Here is a 7,363-nt window from a genome sequence, read left to right on the forward strand (position 1 = left end):
CCTTCCCCAGCCCCTTCATCCCACCCTTTCCTCTCTTTGTGTTGAAAACTGGCTGAGGAGAGTAGGAAATGCTGGTCCTTGGAAGCCCCAAAGGCCTCTTGGACTCGGAAATGGCCTGCGTGCTCCTCCCACCCCAGGGGCCAAGGGGCGGCTGCGGGGAGGGGCGGGGGAGAGGTGGACACCGTCTTGTCTTGCCGGCTTTCCTGTGCCACAGCCACGGGGCCCCACCAGCTCTGCCTCCTGCATGAAGCCTTAGGGTCACCCGGAAGCACAGAGGCCCCCGGGCAGGTGGAGGGCAGTGTGGGGGGCAGAGGGACGAGAAAGGACAGGACGAAAGGCCTCCTGGTCGAGCTCTTCCTCAGAGACTTGGCAGAGGCCTCACCTCCTCCAGGAAACTGCTGAGGAGCCTTCCACCCCAGGATCTCGGGGAGAATCTGAGAAACCCAGTGGCTGAAGGAACAGCCTCTCTCAAGGGTTCAGTTTCTCCTTGCTTGGGGACCCATTTGTGTGAAGGTCTTGGGCCCTACCTCTCCATGCCCAGGCTGCCCGGCAGGCCAGTGACTCTGCTCCTTTCCAGGATTAAACCGAAGCCTGCATCTTGAAAGTATTTTTCTTTTCTTTTCTTTTCTTTTCTTTTCTTTTCTTTTCTTTTCTTTTCTTTTCTTTTCTTTTCTTTTTTTAAATCAAGCTGTAACCTGGAATTCATGTTGTGGCTCAGTGGTAACAAAACTGACCAGAATCATCAAGGACTCGGGTTCGATCCCTGGCCTCACTCAGTGGGTTAAGGATCTGTCATTGCCATGAGCTGTGGTATAGTTTGCAAATGCGGCTCAGATCCCACATTGCTGTGGCGGTGGTGTAGGCCAGCAGCTGCAGCTCCAATTTGACCCCTAGCCTGGGAACTTCCCTATGCCACAGGTACAGCCCTAAAAAGACAACAACAACAACAAGGATAATAATAAAATCAAGCTATAGCCTAAACTCACCTTGGGTCCCTCCCAGCCCCCATTCCCTCAGCATCTTTTGTTTCTTTATGTTTTGCCAATTCCCAAGTAAAACAATTAAGACATTACAGGTAAACAAAAAGAAGAAAAATATGTCACCATCACTCCCCCAGCCAGTGTTGACAGTTCAGTGTATTTCCTTCCAGCCTCTTTTTCCTCTGCTTTTGCATAGCTTGGAGTTTCAGAGTTCAAAACATCCTGGGCTTCCACCCTGATGCTACCAGTACTTAAACCTCGATGAAGGGGATCACACAACCTACTCCACCAGCTGCTGGGAGGACAGACAGAAGATGCTAGCTGTAAAGGGCTGGTGAGGGCTGAATGAGTGATCACAGCCCCAGTCATCTAGAATGCTCCCCTACTTACATTCACTCTTGAGACAAGCGGGGCTCAGAGAGGTGGAGGGACTTGACCAAGGTCACACAGCCAGAAAATGGCCAATTAGAACCCAGGCCAACCAACTTGCAGAGCAGCTCAGCCCCACCTCCCTGTGCTGCTGGAGATCCATACAGGGCTGAGGAGGCCCTTGCGCATCCTGGCCGTCCCTACCCTCATGTTCTCGACTTCGAAGACCCCAGGGCCACCAACAGAGCCTTCTTTCAGGCTGGGGCAGGGCAGGGCTGGCCACTTCCTCCCCCTCCGACTTGGCAGAAAAGGCTTTTTGTTGTGGCTCACATAGAGCCCATTCTCCTCCAGCTCACGGGAAGGAATGGCCGGCTTCCTGTCCATCCACCGCCGCCTAGGCTGCAGTGGACCTCATGTAGGTCTGAGAGGAGCAGGGCTTTCTGCCCCCTCCACGTCCTCTAGTCTGCCTTGGGAGACAGAGGCTGCCAGGCTTTGCCCCTCAACCTGTGAAACCACTTAAGGAGGTTGGACACAGCTTCCCCTCAGCTATCTCAGCCAATGCTGGGAATTCCAGGCCTTAGGGCACAGCAGGACTCCCTTGCCCCACTGTTCAAGTGGCCTCGTGACCCACAAACACTGGCGCAGCCCCTGCCAGGCTGCTTGCTCTGTCCCCAGTGTTCCATGTACTTTCCTGCCTCTATGCCTTTGCTTATGCTGTTCCTTCCCACTGGAAAACCCTTCCCTGAACCTTTTATCCTGTCCAAATTGCACAGATCCTTTAAGGTAGAGATTAAACTTGCCTTTTCCAGATTTCCACTCTCCCTCCTCAAGATGATTGAGTTTCTTTCCACCTCTGGCTCACCCAGCACTTGTGTCCTGACCGTTCTTTGCCTCTGACTCTAGTCTGCCCATCCTTACAGGCACCCAGATGCTGAGTGTGGCTCCATCACTCACAGGCTATGTGTCCCCAGGCAAGTCACTTCACCTTCCTGGGCCCATGAACAGGATGCGGCTAATAGTCACACTTATTTCATACAGTTGTGAGGCTTATGAGCTGATCCATGAACATGTTGCGAACAGCCCACAGCAGGCTTTCAATAGTTTATTACTCATCTCTCTGTTTTAGGTGCAGGTACCTGATGGGCACCAAGGTGGCATCCCTCCTTGCCTTCTTCTCCAGGAATGTTTGTGGGATGGGGTCAGAGGTCTGCAAACCCAGGGACAGGTGCCAGGGAAAGAGACAGACATTCCTGCCCCACCAGCTCCCTTCCTCAGCTGCCAAGGCCTCCCCCCCTGCCGACCCTGGGGGCCCACCTCCTCCTCACCTGCCCTTCTTTCCAGACCCCGAGCAGGAGGTCCTGGCTCAGGTTTTCTCCCCAAGTGCTCCGGTCACCTCCCACCCCTACATTTTTTACCCACCTGACCCTGCCAGAAATAGCCTCCAAACTCCCCTTCTCTTGCAGCCAATCTAACAGGCCCCTCCTGGAAAAACTATATCATTCTCCTGCCAGCGTGGATCACAGCAATAAGCTGGATTCCATTAAGAAATTATTCCGAGTCAGTGGAAAGGGAGGGGCAGCAATACCCCAACAATTTCATCGAAAAAAATTACACAGCATCATCCTAAAACCTGGCGACTTCAGCCAGATTAAGCTTCCTCTGCAAGTGGGGACTGGGCAAGGGCTGATTTGGCCACAACCACCGACTGAGTCTTTGACCGGATTTGCAGGCAGGACCCCTTCGCCCCCACCCCCTCTCACCACACCCCCCACACCACCTCCCCACTCCTGGTGGGGGCTCCTCTTCTGCACTTCGGAGCAATTGAGGGCAGGGTGTTGTAGTTAACTGAGCTTTCCTGATAAAGAGGCATTTCTGAGCTTCACTCACACATGCAGCACAGCCTTCAACACACAGAGTGGAGAGATCTGCCCTCTGCAAATATCCCCCCATTGTCCGGTGAGAGCAAGACACCCCCACCCCCTCTTCCTCCAGTCCAAGGATTCTGGTAGAGCTGGCTCCATTCCCTGGGGGTGGGGAAGGCAAGACCCAGCCAATCAGGACCCCAGTACATGATCCAGGGGTGGGCATAAAACTATGTCTGGCCAATCAGGGACTCCCTGTGACTTTCTGGTGCCTAGAGGAGAGAGAAGCTCTCTGTCTGCTGGGACTGCTGAGCTACTGGAGCGTGGCTCTGGAGCTGCTGATGGGTCATCTCGCCACCGCACGTAGAGAGTCTGCCTCAGAGCAGAGCCAGCAGAGGAAATTAGAGCCTTAAGGATTCTGGAAGGCACCATTTGAGCACCTGAATCCATTCGGCCTGAAACTCTTTCAGTTAAATGTACCAATAAATCCCTTTTAAAATGTCTTAATCCAAGTGAATTATTATTGGGTTTAAAAATTTTTTGTTGTCCTGACTGATGCCCAGAGTGCCCTGAGTTTCAAACTTGTGCTTAGCATAATGCATTCTTCTTGCCAATCTACAACTCTTCTCAGGAAAGCACCAAACCCCAGGACGATGCAATACCCAGCTCTTCAACACTTGACTGTTTACGGGGGTCCCTGGCACAAGCCCTGGCCTCGGTCATGCTGCCTAAGACAACACAGGACCCTTGAACACAAGAGGCCCTGGGGATCAAGTAGCCAGATGGTGGCAGGCAAAGGGGAGTGGGGAGGCTCACTTAACTCTTACATGGGCTTTTTCAGATCGCTTAAAGTAATAGATAATGAGGAAACCACAGAAAAGCCAAAGCTGTCTATGGAAAATGCCAGCAATTTCTACTCTCCTGCCAAACAACTTTAACAATTTAATGTAAATCTGACAGGCTTTCCCTTATGAGTATATATTAACATTTTATTTTTTAAAAGTGAGTTCATACGAGGCATGTTGGGTTTTTTTACCTGCCTTGTTCATTTAACATAGCATGAGGTTTGGATGAGAAATTTGACAGGCAGGATTCACTTTGTTTCTTGCATTTTTCTGAGCATGCATTAATGCCTATTATGGTGAAATGAGTAAACAGTATATATTTGACCCTTTTGCGTGTCCACAGATTGACTTCCACGACACGTTTTCCCTGGATGCAGTCTACGGATGCCCCGGGGGAGTTTCTTCAACCCACATCAGAACAGTTACAGATAGTATTTTGAAAACATCCGTAATTATCACAAATAGTTCTCGAGGACTCACATTGCACAAGACTTTATATGCTTTACTGAAATTAATCCTGATGAGAACTCATGGGGTCGTTCTTCTATTTGTACCTCACGCCAGAGGCACCCAAGGCTCAGAGAGGTAAAGGAACTTGCTCAAGGTCACACAGCTAATCACTGGCAGAGCCTGAACTCGAGCCGCACCTGCTCTCAATTGTTCGCTTATCCAGTGAACAACTAGTGCTGTCAGGGGGCGGGTTAAGGATCCTGCGGGGAATAATACAGAGACCTTTCCTTGTGGGGCTCACATTTAAGGGAGACGAGTGTCCCAGCAGATGGAATAGTCTGAGCAAAAATTCCGAGGCTGGTCCAAGCCTGGTGTATTTGAGGAATAGAAAGGAGACAAGCAGGGTGATAAAAAAGGCAAAACGGAGAGAGAAGAGGAACAGGGACAGGCTATAGGGTCAGGAGTTGGGTTTATTTTAAGCCTAAGAGAAATCTTCGGAGTATTTTAAGGGATGGGGGAGAGGGTGGCATGATCTATGATTTTAGAATATTTCTCTGCCTACTGTACACTTTGCTAAACTACCTTTACAAACATCTGTGATTCTTGCCTTTAGAGAAAGTTCTAGGTGTGAAATCAAAGTGGTATCACCAGCCCACAAGGTTCTAAGGCTTTTTTATTACCTACTGTTTCTACTCCTAGCAACTGTTTCTACTCCTCCTGCAGGTGGCTGAGTGCCCATCCCCCCACCCCTCACCTGGTATGAGATCATCTTTATCAACACGACTGGTGGAAGCAAGATTGTTTTGTTGGTTTTACTTGCGGTCCTTTGCGGCTGAGTTTGAACATTTTTTCATCTTAGTTGTTAATCCTTTAGGGTTTGGGTGGGGGAAGGAAGGATGGCCTACTTGTGCCCCTTGCCCACTTTTCTTTGGGGCGTGTCTTCTTATTGATTTGTGGGAACTTTTCGTAGAGTGAGGAAATTGGCTCTTTGTCAATCGATGACTTTTAGAGCTAGAAAACTCTTAGCCCAAGCTCCTCATGTACAAATGGGTTAACAGGCCCTCATGAGAAGGGGTACCAGTTCTTGCCAGTGCTCTCAGTGTTCTGGGGCCATGTTGGTTTCTGGAGGATGCCTCTGCCAGCTGTGTTCATTGCCTAGAGAGATCCCCTCCCCTCCCGCTGCCACCTCCCACTCCCACCAGTGCTTCTTACTGGGTTCCCAATAGAGAGGAAGACACTCTGCAGACAGTTGGCTCTATGTGGATGATGTTACCGATGGAGGAATGACTCCTAGAGAACAGAGCTTAGTTTCCTGGGCAGGATGGGGGGAGGGGGAGCAGGTGGTGCCCCTGTCCTCCCCTTGTCCCTCCATGGCAAAGGTGGTCACGGAATTTGATCAGGGGACTGGCTGCCTGCACACGCTGCACCAGCAGTCTCCTCTGGGCAGTGCAGGGCTGCAAGAGCATGAAACATGGAAGGGACATCAGCGGGGATGGGTGGGTGTGAATCAGAAAAGGACCTAGATCAGGGCTCAGAAATCCCAGGTCAGAGATCAGCTCTGTCTGGGCAAATTATTTGAGCTCTCTGCCTTTGCCACAATATGAGGAGAGTTACCAGAGCTGGTGCTAAGAATCAGCAAAATGATGGAGTCAAATATGTGCAAACATGAGGCTGTGCTTACTGCGGTGGTATTGGTAGGGATGGAGGAGGCACAGGTAGTTGTAGAAGTCCCAGTATGGGACCACAGATAAAGAGGAAAACTTAGGGGATTTGGGGAGATCACTTAAGTTATTAAATTGCTCAAAAAAGCCATCAGAACAAGGCAGGCTTGTTTGACTAGTGGAGGTGTGAGAATTGCCTCAGGTCACTGGGTGGGGGATGGCATGAGGCCTGCATTCAGATTCAGACCAAGGGCCAGAGTTTGAGAACCATCCTTCCACTGATTTGAATACACAACTTCCTGGATACCAAAGAGGAGTTATTACTCCCAGAAAGGAAGAGGCGGTCTTTTCCAACCCAACTCCACTTGGATGACAAAACTGTAGCCCACCAGATACTCCAGGCAGAGCCTCCTTGAATGCCCGCTTGCATCTCTCACAAAAGTCCTATCTTAATAAATCTACTTCTTGCCTATCACTTTGTCTCTTGCTAAATTCCTTCTGTGTGGAGGCATAAAGAACCTGAACCTCAATAAGTCCAGACACCTGGTGAGTGGTTCTAATTTATAACGTGGGTTCAAGTCCCAATCTGGGTTTGGGCTAGATTCAGGCCATTAGTGCTGTCAGTTTCAGTATCAGGGCTTTTGCCTGCCCAGTTCCCATCCTGCCATCTCTTGGCTACATGCCTTGACATTCCTCGAGGGAGCCACCCCTGTCCCACTCTGAGTTCATGCACTGCAGAAAGGCTGCCCCTCCCCCCAGCTCCAGGGGCAGGGGCAGATGAGACCCAGGTGGAGGTAGTCCTCTATCCTCTCCTTCATTCCTAACTAGGATAGGCAGTTTCCAAGTCATCTCTGGCCTTTCTTCACACATGGAACTACCTGCATGAAAATGAGCCGCACACAAGGGAACAGAAACCCAAGACAGAAAGATGGAAGTGTTTGAGTTCCTGGATACAGCTAGACCTGATGGTGGTCTACCCTGTGAGAGCCAACAAATACTCTCTCTAGTTTGAGTTGGAATTTCTTCAATTTGTAACTGAAAAAAGTATAACCAAACATAATTGTCACTTAATTCAGTCCTTCATCACCAAAGTATGGGACTCAATGAGAATAGACTTATCTCAGGTCACAAGTGACATAGTTGTAGAGTGATAGTTCTGGAAGCCCAAACACAATGGTCTACAGCCATATTACCTG

At 50.1% G+C, this 7,363-nt stretch overlaps 1 long non-coding RNA gene across 1 annotated transcript; it reads left to right on the forward strand.

The window, feature by feature from the left end:
* The first annotated feature begins 155 nt into the window (after positions 1-155).
* Positions 156-6,642, forward strand: LOC146402247 (uncharacterized). Its single transcript, XR_014805666.1, has 2 exons — positions 156-4,641; positions 5,230-6,642. It is a non-coding gene; the product is annotated as an uncharacterized LOC146402247 (long non-coding RNA).
* Positions 6,643-7,363: the final 721 nt, after the last annotated feature.

This window comes from Sus scrofa, chromosome 6, assembly GCF_054392235.1.
Source record: "Sus scrofa isolate SSC_HxYL_T2T_F1_AM1 chromosome 6, Sscrofa_HxYL_maternal_Yorkshire_Landrace_v2.0, whole genome shotgun sequence".
Taxonomy (NCBI): Eukaryota; Metazoa; Chordata; class Mammalia; order Artiodactyla; family Suidae; genus Sus; species Sus scrofa.